The sequence below is a fragment of the Lactuca virosa genome, chromosome 3 (genome assembly GCF_052849685.1).
Source record: "Lactuca virosa cultivar CGN04683 chromosome 3, Lactuca_virosa_CGN04683_v6, whole genome shotgun sequence".
Lineage (NCBI taxonomy): Eukaryota > Viridiplantae > Streptophyta > Magnoliopsida > Asterales > Asteraceae > Lactuca > Lactuca virosa.
In genome coordinates this window covers 142,803,497-142,830,522 of record NC_136428.1, presented here as the reverse complement: position 1 = coordinate 142,830,522, position 27,026 = coordinate 142,803,497, and positions in this window count along the sequence as shown.

Genomic DNA, 27,026 nt, shown 5'->3' with positions numbered 1-27,026 from the left:
CATTTCAGTTGTATGGATAATGTTTTTGGAATACTGTTTTATTTAAATTAAAAATGAAAATTTTGGATCATATTTTTGGGAGGTTACAAGTTGGTATCAGAGCCTTGGTTTGAGGGATTCGGGCACACTGTCGGGTGTGTTTGAAATCAAACTGAGGATTTGGTAAAGTTTTTCAAAAAGAAATATATTTTTTAAGAAAAGGGTTTTTTTCTAAAATAAGACGGGGTGTGGTGCATGCAATCAGCCGAACTCAAGTAAGTTTTCCCAAAATACCCATACATGTTATCTGTTATGCTTTGATCTGTGAATCTGTGAATCGCATGCTAGTTAGGGCTAAGGATCTGCTCAGTTTTTGCATAATAGAATGCTAGGAGAGATGCCTTTGTATGCCTGTTGTATGAGCTTGTAGACTTGCATGCTGGTACTGATTAGTCAGTGATAGGGTGGCCTGATTAGATAATGTTTGAATCTGGTTACTTGATGCCCGAATGCTGCTTGCTTTGTGCTTATTAGGAGTTCTAAATAGCTTTAGCCAACTAGTAAGCGAATATGCTAAGTTACATATTATGAGAACTAAATAATTTGAGAAGGCTAGGTTTTAACTCTATTTGCACAGATCTTGTCTGAATCCAACCGTTGTAGTGTGAGACCTCTCATTCGAAGAATTATCTGGTTTTGTAATATGTAATTGTATTCGTGAGCTAGTTAGAGGAAGTTAGCGGGAGTTCCTTCTGTAGCTGATGGCGGAGAGTGGTGTGGAGTTTACCCTAGGAAAACCTAGGATGAGATATAGTGCTGGGAGCCTTATCTGAGAGGGATGATTGTATAGATATAGAGTGACTTGGTGGAGTCAAGACAATCCTTGAGGAAAGTACGGATAGATGTGGAAGGTAGTATGGGCCCGTACTACTGAAAGTAGAGGATCCGTAATCGATTCAAGGAGTGTAACATCCAAAAATTTAGGCCAAATTTAAACTTTTTCAACCATTAAAACCAAATAGTGTTATACAAATTATTTTCAAATTATTATTCATCAGAGTGTCCCAGAAACAAAATCATAAGGATGAGGAGCGGTACGGTCACGCCTTTGCCTTGCCACGATCTCCTGATGCACCTGAAACAATAAAATGAAACTGTAAGCCCGAGAGCTTAGTGAGTTACCCCCAAAATACCAATACCACACCGATGATACCATATCAATAGCAGATAACAACAACATGCATACTGGACCCTCAGCTTGACTGGACCGCCTTGCAAGGCCTACAGTCTATCTGAATATATCTCGAGCCTTCGGTATGACTGGACCGTCATGCAGGTTCACAGTCTATCCGGACCGCTCATCGGGTATGTTGGCCTCAACCGCACGAAGCAGGACCCCGCCTCAACCCACCCATCAACAATAACCATGTGCACATAAATAACAGATACTGGCATATAATATATATATCAGATATAACAATCTCACAGATCATCAATCATAGCAATCTCTTATAACCAGAATACCGACCTACCCAGGTCACTGACATACCAATCCTAATGGATCATAAAATCATAACAACATCCTGTCTATCCTGATACCGATCTAACAAATCATAACCACATACAGCATACCATAACCAGAATAACAACTTAAAGGGCCGGCCTTGCTGCCTTAGACCCTATTGATATAGTGAGGATAACTCACCTCGCTAGCAGCTTGGGGAAATACTGTCCACTCCTCCAGATGTAGCTCCAATCACCTCGCCTGTACCCATAAGTGGTCCACTCAATAATTACTCAAATACTAAAATGCCCTTGGAAGGCACAAGGCACTTCCCAGACAAAGTCAAAGTCACTGGTCAATGGTCAACAGTCCATGTTGACCTATATGTTGAGTGCAACTTTCCCTTCATCGAGTCCCTACTGATTCAAGAATTACTCGACTCGACTCGCCGAGTTTCTAACATACTCGCCGAGTCAATACGCGACCCAGTGCTTGGAAACCCTAACTGACTCACCGAGTCATCTCCCAGACTCGCCGAGTCCACGCGGGACCGATTCAGACAAAACCCTACTTGACTCGTCGAGTCATCTCCCAGACTCGTCGAATCCAAGTGAATACTCCCATGATCAAGCGATTCAGAACTATTCCTTCGTTCCAAACAGTAGATCTAGATCCCTAGAGTGCATTGGCAACGTAAAGTTGCTACCTTTACGTGCTTGCACGCCTCAAACATCCAAAACCAAGCTTGTAATGGAGCTCAAATCAAGAGAAAGGGTTTTGTATGGCAATACTAAAGACTTTATGGATTTAGGACCCAAAGGAGACTCAGATCTGAAGTTTCAACTTCAGATCTAGCTCCTACACAACAATTTCCTCATAAACATCTCAAAGGAGCCCCTAAAACTTCAAATATGAGAGATCTAGAAAGGAAGAGATCAAGGTAACGACTTGTTACCTACAAAATGTGCCCAAGCTGAAGTAAACTCTGGATCTACACGAATTCTTTGATGCTAGCCTCTTGGTCTACAAGCTCCTTTCACTAAAATCACCTTTCAAAGCTCAAAACCCTCACAAGGGCTCACACATACGAGATTTAGGGTTTCTGGCTCCCAAGGGATCGTAAGGGACAGAGGGAGGCGCTAATGACCCTTTAAACAGGGTGGAAAACCCCAAAAATTAGGGCTTCCTCTGCCAGCTCGTACTCGTCGAGTCACTCATCCGACTCGACGAGTCGACCACTTAACACGTGGCCCAATCCCGCTGCTACTCGACGAGTCAGGGAATCCGACTCGTCGAGTCGACCTTAATAATCACATACTTAAAACAATGATATTAGTACCTGAGGATCGGGGTGTTACAATTCTCCCCTACTTGAACTAGACTTCATCCTCGAAGTCCGCTACTACGAACAATCCCGGATAGTGTTCTCGCATCTCAGCCTCCGGCTCTCACGTCGACTCGGATCCCCTCCGATGTTCCCACTGCACTTTCACTAAAGGTATTTCCTTGTTCCGTAGAATCTTCTTCTTCCTTTCCAGGATGGCTACATGCCTTTCTACATAATTCAGTCGCTCATCGACCTAAATGTCGTCCAATGGTACCACTGCCTCCTGATCCATAATGCACTTTCGCAATTGCGAAACGTGGAAAGTGCTGTGAATCCGACTAAGCTCCTCCGGTAGCTCTAGTCTGTAAGCCACCTTGCCAACCCTGGCAATGACCCTAAACGGCCCAATGTAACGGGGACCCAATTTTCCCCTCTTCCTGAAGCGAATTACACCCTTCCAGGGTGAGACCTTCAGAAGTACCATATCTCCCTCCTGAAATTCCAACTCAGATCGACGTCTGTCGGCGTAACTCTTCTGTCGGCTCTGCGCAGTCTGTAGTCGCTGTCTAATCTGTTGAATTTTCTCGGTAGTCTGCAGGACTACCTCCATCCGACCTATCACCCTATGACCGACCTCACCCCAACAAATCGGGGTTCTACATCTCCAACCATACAACAGCTCAAAAGGCGGGGCGCCAATGCTGGAATGATAGTTGTTGTTGTAAGCAAACTCTACAAGAGGTAGGTGGGAGTCCCAACTCCCTCCAAAATCAATAACACACGCCCTCAACATATCCTCGAGGGTCTGAATGTTCCGCTCAATCTGCCCGTCGGTCTGAGGATGAAACGCTGTACTAAAGTGCAGCCGTGTACCCAGTTCCTCGTGGAACTTCTGCCAGAAACGGGAAGTAAACCTGACATCCCGGTCGGAAACAATGGAAACTGGTACCCCGTGCCGAGCAACGATCTCATGAACATATACATCGGCCAATTTCTCGGCCGAAGAACTTTCCCGAACAGCCAAGAAGTGAGCACTCTTGGTGAATCGATCAACAATAACCCATATAGCATCAAATCCCTTCTTCGTCCTCGGAAACTTAGTAATGAAATCCATCGAGATTTGCTCCCATTTCCACATGGGGATCTCCAAGGCCTGTAACAGACCATGCGGTCTCTGGTGCTCGGCCTTGACCATCCTACAAGTCAGGCACCTCTCGACATACCCAACGATTTCTCGCTTCATACACGGCCACCAATAACTCAAACTCAGATCTCTGAACATCTTGGTGGCCCCTGGGTGAATGGAGAAATGAGACTTATGAGCCTCCTCCAAAACGGTCTGTCTGACTCCCCCAGACATCGAAACCCATACACGACCATATCGAGTCATCAATCCTCGTCCATCCTACACAAACCGGGTGTTTTCACCCTTAATCTTTTCCTTCTTCCAATTCTCTGGTCTCATACCCTCAACCTGTGCCTCCCTGATCAAAATCACAATCGGAGAATCCACGACTATCCTCATACATCTCGCTGGGGTGGAAGACCCCACTGACTTGCGGCTCAAAGCGTCCGCCACCACATTCGCTTTACCAGGGTGGTAAAGGATCTCGCAATCATAGTCTTTGACTACATCCAGCAGGACTACCTCCATCCGACCTATCACCCTATGACCGACCTCACCCCAACAAATCGGGGTTCTACATCTCCAACCATACAACAGCTCAAAAGGCGGGGCGCCAATGCTGGAATGATAGTTGTTGTTGTAAGCAAACTCTACAAGAGGTAGGTGGGAGTCCCAACTCCCTCCAAAATCAATAACACTCGCCCTCAACATATCCTCGAGGGTCTGAATGTTCCGCTCAATCTGCCCGTCGGTCTGAGGATGAAACGTTGTACTAAAGTGCAGCCGTGTACCCAGTTCCTCGTGGAACTTCTGCCAGAAACGGGAAGTAAACCTGACATCCCGGTCGGAAACAATGGAAACTGGTACCCCGTGCCGAGCAACGATCTCATGAACATATACATCGGCCAATTTCTCGGCCGAAGAACTTTCCCGAACAGCCAAGAAGTGAGCACTCTTGGTGAATCGATCAACAATAACCCATATAGCATCAAATCCCTTCTTCGTCCTCGGCAACTTAGTAATGAAATCCATCGAGATTTGCTCCCATTTCCACATGGGGATCTCCAAGGCCTGTAACAGACCATGCGGTCTCTGGTGCTCGGCCTTGACCATCCTACAAGTCAGGCACCTCTCGACATACCCAACGATTTCTCGCTTCATACACGGCCACCAATAACTCAAACTCAGATCTCTGAACATCTTGGTGGCCCCTGGGTGAATGGAGAAATGAGACTTATGAGCCTCCTCCAAAACGGTCTGTCTGACTCCCCCAGACATCGGAACCCATACACGACCATATCGAGTCATCAATCCTCGTCCATCCTACACAAACCGGGTGTTTTCACCCTTAATCTTTTCCTTCTTCCAATTCTCTGGTCTCATACCCTCAACCTGTGCCTCCCTGATCAAAATCACAATCGGAGAATCCACGACTATCCTCATACATCTCGCTGGGGTGGAAGACCCCACTGACTTGCGGCTCAAAGCGTCCGCCACCACATTCGCTTTACCAGGGTGGTAAAGGATCTCGCAATCATAGTCTTTGACTACATCCAGCCGCCTGCGCTGCCTCATGTTCAGGTTGGGCTGATCCATGATGTGCCTCAAACTCTTGTGATCCGTATATATGGTACAATGGACCCCATATAGATAATGTCTCCATATCTTGAGGGCAAAAACCACCGCCCCCAACTCCAAATCATGAGTAGGATACCTAGTCTCATGCGGTTTCAACTGCCACGACACATATGTAATCACCCATCCCCTCTGCATGAGGACCGCCCCCAACCCTGTGATGGACGCATCACAGAATACCACAAAGTCTTCAACCCCTTCAGGGAGGGTCAACACTGGAGCTTCACACAAACGCTGTCTGAGGGTCTCAAACGCCCTCTGCTGCTCGGGGCCCCACCGAAAATCCACCCCCTTCCTCGTCAGACGAGTAAGAGGTACCACAATCTTGGAAAAATCTTGAATAAACCTCCGGTAGTACCCTGCCAATCCCAAGAAGCTCCTGATATCTGATGGAGATTTCGGAATCTCCCATTGCATAACCACCTCAATTTTGGCCGGATCAACCAAAATCCCCTCCTGATTAATGAGGCGTCCAAGGAACTGGACCTCTCACAACCAAAACTCACACTTCGAGAACTTGGCATAAAGCCGTTCTCGCCTCAAAACTCCCAATAACTCCCACAGGTGCTCTTCATGCTGTTCTCTGGTCCTGGAATACACCAAGATATCATCTATGAATACAATAACCGAGTGATCGAGCATCGGCCTGCAGACCCGGTTCATCAGATCCATAAACACTGCTGGCACGTTGGTGAGCCCAAACGACATCACCACGAACTCGTAATGACCATAACGAGTCCAAAACGCGGTCTTCTCCACGTCTTCCTCTCTCACCCTGACCTGATGATAACCGGATCTCAAATCGATCTTGGAAAACCAAGATGCACCGTGCAACTGATCGAAAAGATCATCAATCCTCGGGAGTGGATAACAGTTTTTCACCGTTAACTTATTCAACTCCCTATAATCGATGCACATCCGGTGCGAACCGTCCTTCTTCCTGACGAAAAGGATCGGTGCTCCCCATGGAGAACTACTCGGACGAATAAACTGCTTACCTAACATCTCCTGTAACTGGGATGACAACTCCTGCATCTCTGGCGGTGCCAATCGGTACGACGCCTTAGCGATAGGGGCCGCACCCGACACTAGGTCAATCTTGAACTCCACCTGCCTCTTTGGAGGCACTCCGGGTAGCTCCTCCGGAAACACGTCAGCAAATTCTCTAACCACCGGGACCACTGAAACTGAAGTCTGGTCCCTAACCCGCGTATCCACCACATACGCTAAATAACCGGCACACCCGTGCTGAATATATTGCCGAGACCAGGCTGCTGAACAAAACCCTGATCCTACTGTAGTTCCCTCGCCATAAATAACCAGTTCTCCCCCACTTGGGGTTCGAACTACCACTCGCTGGCCCTTGCAATCTATCAAAGCACCGAATCTGCTGAGCCAATCCATTCCAACAATCACACACACCTCCCCCATGGGAAGAGGAATCAAATCTATCGGGAAAGGCACCCCGAAGATCTCCAACTCACATCCCCGAAAGACCGAAGAAGCAGAAACCCCGTGTTCGTTAGCGATAGAAACCCGCAACGGACCCTCAAGCTCGCCTAATGGCACAGTGAACTCCCTACTAAACGTCTGAGACACAAAAGACCGACTCGCCCCCGAGTCAAATAAAACCAATGCAGGCAAGGAGTTCACTAAAAATGTGCCTAAACACAGGCACAACAGATAAACATAACACACATATATATAAGAAAGGAAATAAAGGATAGATACATACCAGCAACCACATCCGGTGCTGCCCTGGCCTCCTTGGCCGTGATCTGGAAGGCAAGCCCCTGAGCCTTCGGAGGCTCCGCCTTGACTGGCCTCCCATCTGCAATCCTCAAAGTAGCTGGTGTGGAAACTTACGCCGGCTTGGCGGCGAGCTGCGGACAGTTGGTCTTCACATGACCAACCTGATGACAGTGATAACATATCCTCATATCTGCTGTAGGAGCGGGCTGGCGACAGTCCCTAACATAGTGCCCCTCCTTGCCACATTTGTGGCACCCACCACCTGCTCGACAAACCCCAGAATGACCCCTGCCGTACTTTCCACAAGTGCGGCTCTGCTGACCCCCGATCCTAGAATCAGCGGTCTTAGACCGCTTCGGTGCCGGCTGAGACTGCTCCGGAACCGGACGCTGCTCCTTCAACTGCAGCTCTAACTCCAACTCACGCCGCTTAGCGGCCTCCTGAAGATCCAGAAGAGTATCACAACGTTGCGTGGCAACAAACTGACAGATATCAGTCTTGAGCATGCTCAGATGACGAGTCATCTGAGACTGCTCGGATGCAAACTCTGGGCAAAACATAGCCCTCTCTATGAACATGCGGGTGATCTCCATCACCGACTCTTCATCCTGCTTCAAAGTCAAAAACTCCTGAGCAAGCCGCTCCCACTCCACACGTGGAACATAGCGGGCGCGAAACATATCCCTGAACCGCTCCCAAGTAATAGCAGCTCTCTGATCATCAGTGTACGACCCCGTTGTCAGCCTCCACCAGTCCTTGGCCCCAAGCCTCAGCAGGTTCAGGGCGCACCTGACCTTCTGGTCAGTAGGACATGAACACGTGAAGAAACAGCCTTCTACGTCAGATAACCACCTCATAGCCCTGATCGCATCCTGGGTACCGTCAAATGTCGGGGGCTTCGTGTTATCGAAGTCCCGATACTGAAAAGCCCGGCTGGCTCCTCCTCCACCCCCTGCCGCTGTTACAGCCGATGTGGCTGCAATGGCAGCCGTCTCTGCTAAGGCTGCATAACGCTCATCAAAGTACTCGACCATAGCGGTCTTAATCGACCCAAACATCTCTGGTAGTTGCGCTTGAAACGCAGCGGCAATCTCATCATGCAGGATCTCCCGAATCCTGGTATCCAACTCCTCTGTCCCTAACTGCACCACAGGCTCAGGTGCTACAGGCACACCCTGGCCTCCGTCTCCTGATCCTGATCCTGATCCTGATCCGGATCTAGTCGCAACACGTCTCGTCATCACCATACTGAAAATATATCAAAGGCGTCAGACAAACAACATAATATCGGGAGACCAATTCCCACAAAGCCTAGGGGTTGTGACTTCCTTGCTACGCGTATGGGTCCTGTGCTTTCAGTAGTATGGGCCCATACTACCTTCCACACCTACCCATATTTGTCCAAAGGAGCCCCTAAAACTTCAAATATGAGAGATCTAGAAAGGAAGAGATCAAGGTAACGACTTGTTACCTCCAAAATGTACCCAAGCTGAAGTAGACTCTGGATCTACAGGAATTATTTGATGCTAGCCTCTTGGTCTACAAGCTCCTTTCACTAAAATCACATTTCAAAGCTCAAAACACTCACAAGGGCTCACACATACGAGATTTAGGGTTTCTGGCTCCCAAGGGATCGTAAGGGACAGAGGGAGGCGCTAATGACCCTTTAAATAGGGTGGAAAACCCCGAAAATTAGGGCTCCCTCTGCCAACTCGTACTCGTCGAGTCACTCATCCGACTTGACGAGTCGACCACTTAACACGTGGCCCAATCCCGCTGCTACTCGACGAGTTAGGGAATCCGACTCGTCGAGTCGACCTTAATAATCATATACTTAAAACAATGATATTAGTACCTGAGGATCAGGGCGTTACAAGGAGGGTTGTGATGAAACCAGGGAACTTTTGGAGTTTATGAATCCCTCGATATATATATTTTGATGCGTATTCTGATGGTTTATATGGTCTATTTTTAGTATGGTGACATTGAGAGGCAGGCCTGTTAGCACTTCTGGTGCTGGTGAGGGTTCAAGCTCAGGTTCTGGAGCGGGGTAACTTGATGACCAGACGAGGGAGTTCATCTCGTCTGAGATTATGTGCAATATCCTTGAGCAAACTCCTATGATCTTTGGCACAATCAAGGAGGGTATAATGGAGATTCTGGATGCGCGGTTGAGCGCCTTTTGTGCTGAGATGGTGGCCTTGGTTGGGACGCATTCTTTGACCTTCAGGGAGTTTCGGGCATGTGGAGCTCTGGATTATCACGGGGCGAGGGACCTGATAGCGAACAGGAGGTGGTTAGCGGATGTTGCTAACGCCTTCTGCACGAGTCGTTGTCCCGAGGGGGACAAGTTCAAACTAGCTTCCTGCATTTTGAAGGAAAGGGCACGAGACTTGTCACACCCCTGAACCAGACGGCGGAAACGTCTGAGGGCTAGCGTGACTTAAATTGAAATATCATCACAATGAATATACATGAAACATAACACTTTCATCACCAAACATTACATAGTACAACTGGCATTGTTTACATCAAGTACATGGTTTACATTACATGATCCCAAAATATAAAGTGTTTGATGATTAGCAACTACAAAAGAAACTTTCAACACACTAGATGCTTCCTCGTTCTAACGGTTACCTGAGAATACAAGTTATTTTGAAAACGGTCAACATATATAATGTTGGTGAGTTCATAAGTATGTTTGATGTAAAATAGTTTATGTCGTTTGTAAAACCCAGAAAATCCGATATTTTCTGTAATAAGACTTTTCACGAAAATGTTGTGATGATCCTGTAAGTATATGCGTGTATGATTTCAAAACGTGTATAAATGAGAAGTTTTGCATTATGGTTATTGAAAGTACAAGTGAATAAGATTGGTTTCCCCGGAAAACCCGATGTTTTCCGATAAAATAGTATGATTGTTTTGTATTATTGTATCGTCACAGCGAATGAATATGATTTCCCATGATTACTTAGATGGTATTGGATCTCTATGTGAGTCGTTATAACCATGCATGATAATGACTAGTTCGTCTGTCTTGGCATTCTAGTGAACGCCGGAATTGATCTTAAGATTTTGTCACCCTAGACTGGCCGAGTCTAACTGTAGCGAACAGCTTAGGTGTGGGGGAGTCACCCCCGTATAGATCTATGCACAAACTCTCGCTCTCCCTCCAGGAGACTTTGATTATAACTACAGACTACGACCGACACTTATTGGTGTCGCCCGTTATTACTCACTTAATCCAAATGAATTTGATTAACCTTGATTAACGACCTGATTTTGTTTACTTGAATAGAAGATAAGCCTAACAGACGAGGAGAAGAGGACTACTAGGCCCTACTAATTACGTATGTTATTTAAGGCTGTCGAGTATACGAAAGACGCATTGGCCCATTTCACATATGATTTATTTGGACCTTACTAGCAATGCTAATGGGCCACCGATGCCCAATAGCATGTAAAAGTCATTGAGGGTCCCTTAAGCATATAATCGGGTCACAGGAGGCCCAATAACATTTATTATTTATGTTAGGCCCAAAAGTCATGTTAATGGGTCACGAAGGCCCAATAAGCATGATTAGAATCTTTCAAGCCCAACAGTTAGAATGTTTACTTGTTTTGTATAGTATTAGTGTCGCGAAGTTGTTTAATCGATATGTCGTAATAATCACCAAATTGTTTTATAACGATTCATAGATTTATAAAAATAGATATTTTTCTATTTAAACCCATAAGTTATAAAGTTTTGTATATTTTGACCAAATTATTTTATTATTAACATAATTGACCAAAAATATTAGTTTGACCTATTCGGCCCCTTATTTTGGTAAAGTTGGCAATTTTTAGCCCTTTTTTATGAAAAATGACATATTAGGTCCTTGAACTATTTTTCTTGACATTTTTGGCCTAAACACTTAATTAAATAATGTTTTATGCCCAAAATTTTATTTTGGACAGTTTCAGCCCCTTAGTTAAAAGATTTGCATTTAAATCCACATTTTTCGCAATATTTACAATTTTTACCCAAAATCCAAAATCTTTGCATTTTTAGTCCCTTTTGATAAATAAGGCCATTTTAACCCCTGAAATAGGTTTATTTACGTTTATAGCCCCTGTTTTGAGAAAAGTTTCCAATTCAGCCCCCTTAAATTTAATTTTTCGCATTTTTGAGCCTAAATAGCCGAAAAGCTCAAATTTTAGCCCATTAGGCTAAAATTTACATTTTTAGTCCTTTTAAAAAGCCTAATATTTATAAAAACTCTTATTTTAGCTGTTTTGACCTTTTGATCCTTGTAGAAACCGTGAATGACATCTTTTTTCCCATCTTTTGTTTATTTATCAAAAATAGTCCAATAACAAATATTATGTTGTAGTATGTTTATTATAAACTTTGTATGGTAGTTTATCTTGACATGTTAAGTGAAATATATCCTAGATCACATATTTTTCCTTCTTGAACTATAGATCTCGAAATATCTTTCATTTTTAGCACATATTTACCACATAACACAAGAAATCACACATAACATACAAATACACATAGATCTTCACATTTTACTTGTATTCTCCCCCATAAATCATATGAAAACCGAAAATAGAGGGGTATGAACTCATCTTAGGTTTGTGGGTTCGGTTTTGAAGAGAGAGATGGAAAGATGAAGTGATTTTTGGCCCTAGCAACTTCCTTGAGTAGATCTCGAACTCAATAAGATTTCTAAGAGTATAAACACCAAAAACTTTGTTTAAAGGAATGATCTAACACGAGAGTGAAGTTATGAAGCTTGGATGTGTAAAGACTTACCAAAGATTGACAAAACTTGATGAAGACTCTTGGATCCAAGCCAAATTTTCGAGAATTCCTTAAAGGAAGGAAGGAGATGGCCTTAGAGAGAAATAGAGAGAATTTTTTGTGTATTGTGTGTGTGTGGTGTGTCTTCGGCCGAAACAAGAAGAGAGGAGGGAGAAGAGAGAGTGTGAGGTGATAGGTGCATGGATGTATGTGATATTTGCATGGTTACATGGGGGATAATGTGGAGGTGGCACTCCAAGTCAACTCTCCCTTTAATCTCTTATTTTATTGTTTTTTTTTGTTATATGCTTGGGCCGAAATGGGCTAAGGAAGGAGAAAGGAATCACTTTGGCCCATTCTTGCCTTGGCTCGAGCTTATGAGGCCCATAAGGAAAACTTACAGCCCATTGGGCCCTTAGGGTAGCTCACGACCCAATTTTTGTATAAAAGAATTGATTTATGGCCCATTAGGCTCATTGGATTTGTTATGGCCCAATAAGGCCCATTAAAGATAAACTAGTCCATTTTAGGCTTATAGGCCCAAAGAGGTTAAGTCTCATGAGAGTGGGTCCAATGAGAGCCCATTTAAGAGTTCTAAGCCCAAAATAGTCAAGTTGGAAGTTTATTGGCCCATTAGGCCCAATAAAGCAATCCTAGTCCATATTGGACTTAAACTGGGATTTCTAAGGTTTCCAACCTTTTGTTGACTATTTGAGTGTTTGTATAGAGTGTTTGATGGAATTTTGTTGTCATTGAATAAGCATCATACATGCTTTCAAGTTTTAGTTACAATGTTATCCTTGTTAATTGTTTACAAAGCATCAGAATTCCTAGTTGTGACAAGACTGGTGGGAGGAGGTAGGGCGTGCAGTGGGTGATGATGCAGTTGATGTGATGTCATGATATGATTTCTCAACCAGGTTCCGAGCTGAGTTTGTACCGGTGATGGAGGTGCAGCAGTTGGCGCGAGAGTTTCAGGATCTCCACCAGACTACTAACACGGTGGCTGAGATCATCGCTACGTTCAGGGAGAGGGGGCTTCTGGTTCCTCAGTATGTGGCGGATAAGGAGATGAAGAAGGCCGATATCATGACATGTTGAGGAGTGACATTTGGCAGTTTGTGAGCCGATCCAGCTGCAAGACGTTGGAGGATATGATAGTTCGAGATAGGGAGAGGGAGATTGGACTGGAGATGGAGAAGATGAAGCCTGAGTATGTGCCGAGGGCTGAGGGTGCGGGCAACAGGCTCAAGACGTTGGAGGATATGATAGTTCGAGATAGGGAGAGGGAGATTGGACTGGAGATGGAGAAGAGGAAGCCTGAGTATATGCCGAGGGCTGAGGGTGCGGGCAACAGGCTCAAGCTATTTGATTCTACATCGAGAGGCCATCATAGCCGTAGCCGCTGTGGCAAGTGCGGAAAGATGCACGAGGGGGCGTGCATGGTGAGTGGTTCTAGCTGCTTTAAGTACGACCGAACTAGTCATATTAGCAGGGATTGTACTGCTACCACCACCACCACCACCCTGCTATCTGATCTGATTTGCTTTCATTGCAATTAGAGGGGCCACAAGAAGGCCCATTGTCTTAGTTTAGCTGCAGCAGGACCGGTGTCAGCACCCGCTCCTGCAACTCTTCGGATTACTGACGACCACCAGGGCCGGGCAGACGGGCTTGTGGTGAAGAGTAGGGCTTTCCAGTTGACGGCCGAGGAGGCACGTGCAACTCCCGATGTGGTGACGGGTATGTAGGGTTTTGAGCATTCTAACACTCCTAAGGTGTACATGCAACCCTAGAAACCTTGGATCTATGTTTTACTATGATACATGCAAATTTTTTTTCCAAGGTTCTTAACCTATCTAGCATACCATGGGGAACTTTTAAACATAAATGCTAGAAGAAGAACATACCTTTTGTAGTTTGGATTCCTTGAGAACCTTGTGAGCCTAGCACCTCAAGTGTGATGCCTCAAATGTCTCACACATCACTACAAAACTTGGAATAACCTTGAGAGAAGTTTCACTAAACCTCAAAATCGGATTGCCCTCTATCTTGTACAAGTAGTAGTAGTGCCGATTTTGCTAGACTAGGGGTCTTTATATAGTTGTGACACAAGTAGGGTTACACCATGTAAACCCTAATTGTCATGGCTTTCCATATTCCATGATCCATGAGTTTGTAACCTCCATGGACTATCCATGGATCACCTTATGGGTTTTAGCCCAATCCATACAAACCATGGATCATTAGCCCACTATATAAGAATTGATTATTTACACTATCAACCCCATATATTTAATCAGTCTCTTTTTTACTTAATTTATTCCAAATTAATTCTTTGATCAATACTAATTAAATAATATTATTAATATATTAGAACTTATAATATATTAATAAACCTTAAGCGTCATTTCTCTCATTTTGGTCAATCCAAGTATTGCAATGCCATGCAACCCAAATGGACCATGCTAACCGGGTCAAGTAAATACCAGAAATAGTTATGGACTTAGACACCTTATCCAACAGTCTCCCACTTGGATAAGTCTAATAACTATAACTGCAAGTATGACTTCAGGAGCCGATCAACAATCGTAGCTCTTTCAAGATATCGCGGAACTGAGATGATGATGATACGCCATTTAAGATAAGTGATCATATAATCCTCTGTTCTAGATATCAGCCGGATAAATACATGGAACAATGTCTAACTTATTGTCAAACAGTTTGTTTCTCGATTACCGATTTGTTTGACATAGAACTTAATTGAACACATCAACTTAGTTCTGACCGGGCCCGGTACATGGGTCAACACAAAATCATCGAGGGGCCCAGATATCGCTTCTAATCCAAGAAGGAATAGATAAACTTTGACTCATATGCTTGTTCTACTACTTGTTGAATCATACACAAAGGCACGTTTTATAACATCGAGTTACCAATGCGTTTTCGTACAATCAATGTATAACCAACTCATAGGCAACAAGTCATATCTCTAGGTTTGAAGACTTATATGATATTACCGTCTCACGATCACTTAAGATAAATTCCATGAAGTGATACCAGTGAGCGAGGGTTGAATCCAATACTCAGAACTTATGAGCACTCATGAGTGTTGTAGCAACACTTTGCAATGTCCAACACCTTAGACATCTACAAGCCACCTCATGACAGTCTTGATTCATATCTACTTCCAACATATGACCGACTGTGGAGAATTTGAATAATATGAAATAACATAATCATAATTATTCTGGAAGTCAAAACATGCAAAATGAAATGATAGTAAACGATTGACAAAGGATAGCAACACTTTACTCATAAATAAATACAACTTTTATTCATCATCAAATGTCAATTACACTTTACACATTTCAAAGCTATCTAACTACTAAAACTAATATCATCCTTCAGCCCTATGCGCCTCAAATGCTCGAGATGCTTAACCCTGCCCAGTCCCTTCGTGAGGGGATCTGCCGGGTTCTCATCCGATGATACCCTCTTTGCCACGAGGAGTCCTTCTTCTATACGATGTCTGATGAAATGGTATTTTCTGTCGATGTGTCTGGATCTCCCGTGATGAAATAACCTCTTTCTAAACTTTCGTATTTCTGAAAGACCCAAACTTTCAAACCTCACAATATAGTTACTTCAAAACATGCTACTTGCATAATCATAAAAAATATATTTTACATTGATAACTTGTTTACATAAGACTGGATACAAACCGACTATTACAAAGTGTTATATCTTACACAACTACCCAGGATACTATACTTTTATACATACATGATTATTAAATACAATAGTTTCAAACTATTCAAAATCTTCTATCAGTATATAACTATACTGGTTGCTTATTGCCTGCAATTATTAAACATTGAGAGGGGTAAGCGGTGACGCTTAGTGAGTTCAATAATAGATACAATATAACGTTATGCCATATATATACTTCAATATGGCAGAAGCAAAGAGGAATAAGGAACAACAAAGGCATATGTGAATCATGTAACAAACTTTCCATATCAATCAATGATTTGATTCAAAGATATACAATCAATGAGACATAACAATTTCCATACTTGATATACATCAATAAAGCTTTGGCCCAAATGGCACAGAAGACATACAACTTCTGATTAACATTTTGGTAGATTTCAGGCTTATAGCCCAGTCTAACCTTCTGCCAATGCCATAGAATAGAAGTAATTCTCTTACAGAGACATGCTCTACATGGCCAGAGGCTACATACCAGTACCAATGTGAATCTAAGTCCTTTCAATGATCACATGGTCAAAGGTATTACTTTGCTATTAAAATAGCGAATAAAAATAACACGGGAAAATAACCCGGAATAATAACACTGAAAAACACATAGCACATATAACACATAACATACAATTGTTCCTATATATTGAACTCACCGTGAATTAGTCGGGGGTTAAAATAGTAATTTGTGCAGCACTTCGTTATAATAAATAGCTTTCTTCGTTGAAAACCAGGAGCTTTATTGAAAACTGGGCCCTGCGAGGGTTGGGCTTCAAACCGAAAAGATAAATTTCTCGGGCTTCTCGGGCACTTCGAGGCGTGTTCCGGGTGTAAAAAATGATACCGGGGCTTCGGGGGAAGTGGAAATAGTTAAAATGTGAGTTTAAGGGTGAAAAGTGACAATTTTCCAACATTTACCCGGGAGGTCTCGCACCCTTATATACGTGCGAGCCTCGGATCCGAAGCGAGAGGAAAGGAGGTCAGGTGGCGCGAGGCTCGAACACGTGGTAGCAGGTGCGAGGCTCGGATGCGAGAAGGGCACGCGTCGGACTGGAAGCAGCACACACGTCAGATGGTCTTCGTGTTAGGGTACAAAGTCATGCTTGGATGTGGAGTCTTAGGTTTTACCCCTTTGTATGTGTAAATGGGTTGAGTCTTTCCTATAAATAGGAAGTGAATGACTCCCACTATGTAAGGAACCATTTGGAGTGTTAGACTAGAGAGAGAAATTTGTACAAACCCATTTGTATATCCTTTCTAGATCTAATATGAGCTTACACATATTTATTTACTCCTTGTGTTCTTGAGTTTACATGATGATTCACTAGATCTTTTTTGATTCCGCACATGCCATCATAATCAACACCACTACAATTGGTATCAGAGCGGGTGTTCTTGATTGGATCAAGAATTGATCCTTGATGGCTATCTTGATTTGGTGATTCATATTTTGATCTTTGATCATCATGTTATTGATAGTTTGGATTCTAGAATTCGAATTCATCTTTGATTCTATTCATAATTCGATTTTCTTCACAAGAATTCAAGTGATTTTACTTTCTCTCTCTAGAAAACCCATTCAAAATCACTTTCTCTCTCTAGAAATCTTAAAGTTTTTGTGATCATGGTGCGTTTGGAGTATGATTCTTGGGTTGTAATCGTTGAAGGTGTGAAATACAAGGTCACGAATTTGAATTTTATGGGTTATTGTTAAGTGGGTTGATTTCATTGGATTCTATGGTTTCTTATGGAGGTTTGAAGGATGTTCATGGAAGATTGGTATTTCAACCACTTTCAAAGATTATCATGCTTGTATGATCTTTTCATTATCATGTTAGTTCATAGTGATAACCGAAAAGAAGGAGAAGAAAGAGATTTGTTTAATAAAAGATACATTTCTCTTGTTGAAAACCCAAGTGATCTTCATGCTCTTAAGTTTGTTGAAGATGTTCTTGATGATGATCATCATGTTCTTGATGTTCAAGAAAAAGGAGTTCAATGTGATGTTCTTGATGTTCAAGAAAAAGGAGTTCAAGTTGATTATCATGATGAAAAAGTTTTTTGCTCGATTGGAGTTCAAACCGATGATATTTTGTGTTCTTGTGATTCGTTTGAAGGAATGATTCCTTATCGGAAGCCGGTGATCCAAGAAAATCACAAGTATCAAACTCCAAAAGATTTGATTCAGACTCAAGAAGTTGTGGAAAGTGGGTTTGTTCATGAAATCAAGTCTTCAAGATGCAAAAAGATGAGAAAGAAAAAGAAGAAGAAGATCAATCGCAAAAACAAGCGAGTTTACTCACAAAAATCGTCAAATGTTGTGAAGCCGAAATCCGTGAAGCAAATTTGGGTTCCAAAGCAACAATCTCCAAAGGTTGCATTGAATTTGAAGTCGAAACTCAAAAGTGTTGGTGGTTCTTTTGAAGATGTTCTTGATTTGACGAAGAACACGAAAAACGAGTTGTACATCACGAATAGTGGGTGGTACAATGTTCAAATTGGAGATTTTCTCATTCCAACAAAAGAACCAAGATCTTCTAAATTTGATTCGTTCGTTGAAAATGGAACTCGATTCATCAAAAAGGTATCTCAAATTCTCAAATGGATTCCAAAACATCCATGATTTCGATTCGTATTTGAGCGTTTTTCAATTTTTGATCGATTTGTCTCATTGGATCTAATTCGTTTCGACCCCTTTGATGATCCAATTAATTTTTTTTAGATCAAAATTCTAAAACTCAAAAATCTAGTTCTCAATTTTTTTTCTCTTTCGAAATACACTGTTCATCTGATTTTGAAGCCCAACCAAACAAGATTTGTTTAATGATTCATTGATCCATCTCTTTAAGCTCAAATGGATTTTTGTTACTGTTCATGAGCTCATACTCATTCAGATCTTTTATTCATTCCTCTTATTCTTCCGTATTCTATGTTTGAAGTCGATTGGTTCTCAAGATCAATATCCAAATCGAGCCAAGCAAAATCAAATCGTTTTTATTTTCCTTATTCTTGATCGATCTCACCATGTGAATCAATTTGGAATCAAATTTGGAGATGCTCATCTAAAATCGATAGTCAATATTCAAAGCTTGGTTCGTCTGTGACATTGAAATCGAAAGGTTAAGATTGCAATCGATTTTAAAATGGTGATAGGTGTTTAGTTCAAATCGAATGAATCAAATAGCTTTGGAGTCGATTTCGACTGTTGATTCAACTCGTTCTCATCTGATTTGAAAAGTCAAAGCATATGAAACAAAAGTCAAAATCGTTGTTTATTTTGAAGTTGTTCAAGTCAAAATCGAAATCAATTTGAGAATCAGTTTGGTTTTTTTTGAAGTCGATATCAGATGCGTTGCTTCAAAATTGAAAGGTCATGTATTAGAGTCAATGTCTAAGTCGATGTTGATGATTCGATTGGGGTTACTTAGATAACGAAAGACGACAGATGATTTGTGATGATTGATTTCGAAGATGATGAACTGAAACACGAAGTCGTGTTTGAATGAATAGTAACGAAGTGATGAATGGTTGACTGATTACAGAAGCAATCTGCTTAATTTGGAGTTGCGAAGACGAATTTGTGTTGGTTGTAATGTCGATTGATTTGGGAATGAACTTAATTGCTTTAAGATAAATTCGACAGTCAAGAATGGTTGATGTCGATTTTGATTTGGTTAATTATTTCTGGGAAGCTAAATTCGTGAAATTGTATTTGCGTTTGGTTGAACTGTTGTTGTCGATGCTTTGTATGTCGATTGGAGTTGAGTGTCGACAGTCGTGAATTAGGAACGAGTCATGAATGATTATCTGTAATCTAATTTCGAAAGCTATGGGTTAGATTTCGATGGATCGACGAGGTTGCTATTGCTCTTGGAATGACTAACGAAAAATTGAGTTTGATTTGTGTTATGAAGTTACCTGATAACGAAAAAGAAGATTTTGATGCCATTTTCCAAAGTTTTGGAGAGTTAATGGATTAACGAATTGAAAAAGAAGAAAATTTTCGTTAATCCGTTGGTGTGAAATTTTTTCGTTAAAATGTTGATTTGAGATTTCGTTACTGGATTCACAAATTGGGAAGTGATGGGTATCGACTACTAACAAAAGTTTTTACTTGGTATCGACTCGTGACTTGGAAATCTTCGTTACCTGGGTAACCAATTGGAGAAGAAAACAACAACTTTCGAAATTGGACCCTATAATTTCGACAATATGGCATAACTGGTCAAATTTTCGACAGTTTGGAGCATTGTGAAGAATTTTCGCTATGAGTCCCTGATGTTTTAGACTTATGTCAAGCTATACCCATTTTCGACATTGGGGTATAACTTTCGACATTTTGAAGACTTGTGGGCAGAATTGTCGAAATGAGTCCCTAAAGTATCGAAAGTTTGGCAAAAATTACCAAATTTCGAAAATGGGGTTCCAAAGCTGAGAAATTGAAGAATGTTCATTTCTGGCCCCTGCAGTTTGTGCGAATTAACATTTTCTACCCAGTTTCGCAAATGGGGGAGAATTTCGCATATTTGGATGTTTTTGACGCAATGGGTCCCTGTAGAATTCAAAAAGTGACACTTTTTACCCGGATTTTGGAAAATCTTGAAACTTTCACCCAAAAAGTAAAAAATTTTCACAAATTGGAAATTTTTTGAGGCTTTTTCGTGATTGTTTTTCCGTGCAAGATTTTTGGTGTTTCATTTTTGGTACACATCAAGGGGGAGTATTGTGAAGTTCATTCTTAGGGCGCTTCTCACCCTTAATGGGTTTTATAATCATTTTTTGATTATAAAAAGGGGGAGAATGATGGGTATTCGAAGCGGGTTTTTCGGGTATTCATTTGCGGATTTGAAGACCGGTGTTACTTCGAGGGGGAGTTTGGTCTTGATCGCGCTAGCTTGTTGGAGACTGAAGCCGGGACATCCAATCCTAACTTTGAGGGAGAGAATGTTAGGGTACAAAGTCATGTTTGGATGTGGAGTCTTAGGTTTTACCCCTTTGTATGTGTAAATGGGTTGAGTCTTTCCTATAAATAGGAAGTGAGTGACTCCCATTATGTAAGGAACCATTTGGAGTGTTAGACTAGAGAGAGAAATTTGTACAAACCCATTTGTATATCCTTTCTAGATCTAATATGAGCTTACACATATTTATTTACTCCTTGTGTTCTTGAGTTTACATGATGATTCACTAGATCTTTTCTAATTCCGCACATCCCATCATAATCAACACCACTACACTTCGGCTGAGTCATCGACGTCGGACATGGGGCGCGCCTGACGTGGCTCGCATCAGATACATGTCGCGCGAGGAGCGACGGTGACATGGCCGAACTCAGGCCATGCGATTTTTCTCGGATTTCACAATTATTCTCGATTTTTGTGCCAAAACTTCTAAAATCCATATCTTTTGCATACGAGCTCCGTTTTTGACGTTCTTTATATGCACGCGTAGAGAAAATTATGCTCTACAACTTTCGTTTAGACTTCGTCGGCTAATTTTGAATTTATTTTTAATATTATTATTTTAACAGATCGAGACTGGAAAATCCGTTAAAAATTCATAACTTCTTCATCCGATGTCCGTTTTCGTCTGTCTTTTTACCGTTGTACTACTATTGACGAGACCTTCGATTCTCGTTTAGGTTGTGTCGGCTAAAAATCATTCGATCTAAAATTCGAGTTTTTAGCTGTCTACTGCTAAGCTGAAACTTAGAAAAATCATAACTTCTTCATACGAAGTCAGATTCTGGCGTTCTTTTTATTAAAATTCTCGGTTTAACAAATACTACGACTTTCATTTAGATCACCAAGGCTAAAAAGTAGTTTATCAAAAACTCACTTTTTCCGTCATTCGGCGCCGTGCCGGTTTTGTCGCGGATCTTCGATTGGTCATAACTTCTTCGTTATAACTCGGATTTCAATGAGGTTTTCGCCTAAATGTTTCTAATGAGATTATTTACAACTTTCAATAATAAAATTGTACTTATTTCAAATTTTATATTTTCGTTAAATTTCGATATTTGTCTTTTGAATGGAATCTCATAAGACTTCCAATATTTTCCGATTGATTCTAAACGTAGATTTACTTCATTTCTAGTAAAAACTATCTTTTAGAACTCAATACTCAATATCACATAATATTTTATAATATTATTTACTTTGAACATTTACAAAACACGATTTCAAAACGTGTATGTTACAAATACCTCCTCCTTTTGAGGATTTCGTCCCCGAAATTACATCGATTAAAATAAATGGGGATATTTTGCTCTTATCTCATTCTTATTTTCCCAAGTATAATTTGGGCCTCGATGGTGTTTCCACTTGACAAGCACCAACTCTACTTCTTTATTACGTAGCTCAGTCGTTCTTTCGTTTACGATCTCTTCAGGCTCTTCTACATAAGTTAACTTATTATCCAGTTTCACCTCGGATAACGGAACTGCTTCATCATATATACTTAAAAATTTATGCATATAACTCACATGAAACACATCATGAATACCTGCTAAATTTTCCGGCAATTCCAAGCGGTATGCTTGTTTACCAATTCTCTGGATGATTTTGAAAGGACCAACAAATCTAGGGCTTAGTTTTCTTTTCTTCCCGAATCGCATAATGCCTTTCCATGGGGATACTTTCAGCATTACGAAATCACCCACCTGGAATTCTATGGGTCGTCTCTTCTTTTCTGCATAGGACTTCTGTCGATCCTGGGCCGCTTTCATTCTTTCTCATACAATTTGAATCTTATCAGTGGTGTCTTGAATCATTTCAGGGCCACTAAGGACTTTTTGTCCTACATCACGCCAACATAATGGAGTATGACATTTACGCCCATATAGTGCTTCATATATCTTCAGTATATTTTCTACTGTTTGGATTGTTCTCTTATTCTGACCATCTGTCTGGGGATGATAAGCTATGTTGAGGGCAACTCGAGATCCCAATTCACATTGGATACTTGCCCAAAAGTGAGAAGTGAAACGAATATCACGATAAAAAATAATCTTTAGTGGCACACCATGTCTCGCCACAACTTCGTCTAAGTAAAGTTGTGCGTATTTCTACATTGGAGCTGTTTCACGTATGGCGAGAAAATATGCACTCTTAGTCAGCCGGTCGACAATTATCCAAATGTTATTATTCTATATAGCAGTCTTTGGCAATTGGAGCAACATTAGGTATAAGATCAATTCGGAATTCTACTTGCCTATCCGGGGGTAGTTCAGGCAATTCGTTGGGGAAAACATCAGGGTATTCATTAATGACGGGATCATCAGTTACAGTTTTCTTCCCCTCTTTTGAGATATCAACTGTATAAGTCGGATAAGTAGAATATCCCTTCGATATAAATTTACGAGTTTTTAAGAAAGAAATTATTATTTTCACCGTAGACATAAATAGAATCTTCCCTTTCGATAGGGATGAGTACTACCTTTTCGTAGCACAAGAATTTTGCGCGGTTCTTTGACAACCAATCTATGCCAAGAATAATATCAAAGTTGGGCAAGGAGATAGGAATTAGGTTAGCAAGAAGATTATAACCTTCAATTCCTGTGACACTATCTCTATAGACTTTATCAACAAGTAATGATATAATTCCTATGTTATCTATATGAAATGATTGGACAAATGCGTAATAAGCGATTTGAAAAGAATATTTGAATTCTCGAGACACAAAAGAATCCGAGGCATTGGAATCAAATAAGATGTGAACAGGTCTAGATTTGACGAGAAATGTACCAGTCACAATATTCAGGTTCTCGCGTGCCTCTTCTATGGTAATCTGGAATACACAGCCTTTAGCTTTTGTAAGGTCCTGAAAAGGATCTTTACCAATGATCAAGCAACAAACAATCAAAAAAAGAAGAATAAGATGAAACGAAATCGAGCTTGCACACATTTATATTCAGAAAAACGTCAGGTACAACTCGATGGAACACTCTGTAAACGCAATGGCATCAACAACCACACAAAGACCAACACCTCCACTATTTATACTAGACAGGACCGTAAACAGGGTTTAAGACCGTAAACAGGGTTTACGGTCGTAAACGTGTTTGTGTTTACGGCCATAAACACACATAATGACCAAAAACACATATACAACTCATAAACAGTATTACAGACTCATGCCGAACAAAATACAATGAAAGCCTAGACCAAACCATTTACTGGACCCTTCAATATCCCCCTTGGTTTGGTGCTAGCTTGGACTCAGCTTTTGTCGACCACCAGTACATCGGATTTTCCTATAGCTCCGTTCCACATCTCTTTCTCGATAATCTCAGCAACCATCGAAGTGTACTCCTTTGCAACGGACTCAAAAATGTCTTCAACCACCTTGATCTGATGAATGGAGAGCTGATGAATGTCCCACTTGCCAAATTGAAGCAAATCCCTCTTGTCATACAAGCAGATACAATCATCTTTAAGCTTGATGACAGCAGCAACAACAGATTCATCAAACACCCAGTATTGCATGGATGCGAGAGATCCATCTGGATAATTTTGAAGAACGGGAACCTGCTTTACTTGAGCAGTAGCGGGCCACATCACTGATCGAAGTGGCTGACTTGTTTTGGGATTAATGACGCTAGGATAAATCTTGATAATAGATTCATTGAAGGGAAACCCTTAGCTACTTGATCTTCCAAAAATGATTTGAACTGAGTCGCCCTGGGATTGTTTGATGGATTTGAGAAAGGAGCTTTAGACAGCTCCGTAAGATCAATCCTAGTAAAGGAATGAAAATCGTGAGCATCTTTGTATAATTCAGTGTTGCCGCTCTTTCTTATCACCATAAACATATTCATTGTGTCATGGAATCCCCACGAGATGATTCCTGACCTATCACCATAAACGTCTCTGAAACGATGTTCGCCCAGATCCGTAACGGTGATCTTTTGTTGATCCCAGGGGGCATTATGTTCTGAGCTCCTTTTGAATAAAAGTTGACCCTTTTCGGCTGACTTGGCTAATTTAGCGCGTTTTAATGCCATTATACTTGGAGCCTGAGCCGGTTCTTTCTCAAAACGGTCAACAACGGTGGTCGTTCTTGTAGGTCGTGGAGCTATGGGAGCATCTTGGTCGGGAAGATAGATCTTTGGCTCGTCAACGGATGAGTTGAATTTGTCGCCAAATTCTTCTTCCAGCTTCTTTTTAAGATCGTAGTAGCTGGCGGTCAACAGGCCGAAATGCGTCTGAAGGTCAGTAATTTGCTTCGACTTCAGAGCTTTGTCTTCGATAAGTTCGGCCACTTGAATATTGAGCTTTGTATTCTCAGTCTGAAGGTCTGCGACCTTGATATCTAGCTCAATATTTCTCTGATCTAAATCAACATTTTTCTGATTCAGAGCATCGATCTCTTTCTGGAGTCCAAGAAGTGAAGGATTCTCTTCTCCTGAGCTGCCACCCCCAATGGAAATTCCTTTGCCATGTGAGGGAGGCGTTGTGAGTTGTTCTCTGGCCAAAAACCTGGCTAACTTAACCGAGGCAGCATCATGCTCTGGCCTGGGAGGAGAGAAATCCGTGGGGAATGAAGATCCACCAGCTTCATAGAAGGTACTAGGACCTTCACTGATAGGTTCAGATGAGATGATAACTGGAGTTGTTGTTGGTGGAGCTGTAAAACTTTGAAGTACACTAGAATCAGGAATTCCCTGTCTAGGGTCGAGTCTTCGTCTTTTAGTAGGAGGTGGAGGAGAGGCTTGTGTGGCTGGGTGATCACTTTCTAATGGCGCAGAAGTAGGTAAAACAACATCAAGGGGAGGAATCCCTGACGCTGTCACCATAGGAATTGCTATTTCCGCCGATGGATTGGTAGGAGGAGGCGTAGCTTCGAGAACGTCTTCTTTTTCCTTTGTCTCTGTTGCTGGATGAGCAACTTCATCGACATTGTCAAGCAGCATGTTGAGATTTACCCCAGTCATGAAATCTTCATTACTACCGAAGTTGAGAGGAATTTCATCGTTATCAAATCCTGTGAGGTCGAGGCCTTCGTACAAATCAGTCTCCGTTTCAGACCCCTCATTGTAATCTCCTTGTACCTGAACATATGTCAATTCGTGTTCCTCAGCTACTTGAGCATTAGCAGTTGGAGTTTCTTCCTCATCATGATCTGAAACTGTGATGACATCTTCAGAAAAAACTCTTTCGGAGGAAGTGGGCTCAGAAGACATCTTATCAGACGTTCCATGAGATTCGGAAGATTCATCTATTTCAGCAAATTTCCCGAATTTCACGAGAGGATGTAAGCTTTGGAAGACGACTTTGCCCTTTCGATTTTGCTTAATGAGACCAATCGTGTGCGGGTCTAATGACTTTATATCCAGCTTGTCACCATCTTTGATCATCTCTGGGAATTGGTTGTCGATGAACGTCTGAATAAATCTCGGATATAGCAAGAATGCATCTCTGGTCTCCCGGCTTATAGCGTTGATATTTACCAAGAACTCATCCAAAATGAACTTCGAGAAGTTGAATTTGATGCCAGCCGCCAATGAAACGATTGCCCCTGTGTTCCTGAGAGAGATTTCATCAGCTCCTGATCTCCTCCCTAAGATACAGCTCACGAACACATGTGCTAAAAATCTCCAGTAGGGAGGCAAAAGCTTCTTCACCGTGGGAGGATAGATGCCCTCATAACCCATCCTTCTGAGAATCTTTTGAACATCATCAATCCCAATTTCAGTAGGAAAATCGGGTTGATCATCGATCAGCAATGTGTCTCTGATATACTGCTCGGTGATTACGATCTTGCATCCTTTGACCTCAGCTTTAATAGCAATCGCACCATTTTCTTTTGACATCTTAGCCGTCTGCCAGAACTCCCGGACAATGTTCTGATAAATGACAGGATTCACAGTGATGGCACAAGCTAGGCAACATTCTCTTAGTCTGTAGATCATTGATTTGAAGTCTCCATGTGCAACAGGAGGTTCATCCAACACAATCGCCAGGTTGTGCATGTCAGCAAACTTAAGATTCGCCATTGATCTGCACTAAACAGGCCAAGTAAGAAAACAAAGTATTTAAACAATTTAAAGCTTTAAGTTTTCTTAATTAAACAATTTTATTTTGGTCTTAAAAATAATATTTTGATAAAAAATTGGAGTATACGGTCAATAATGGTCAAA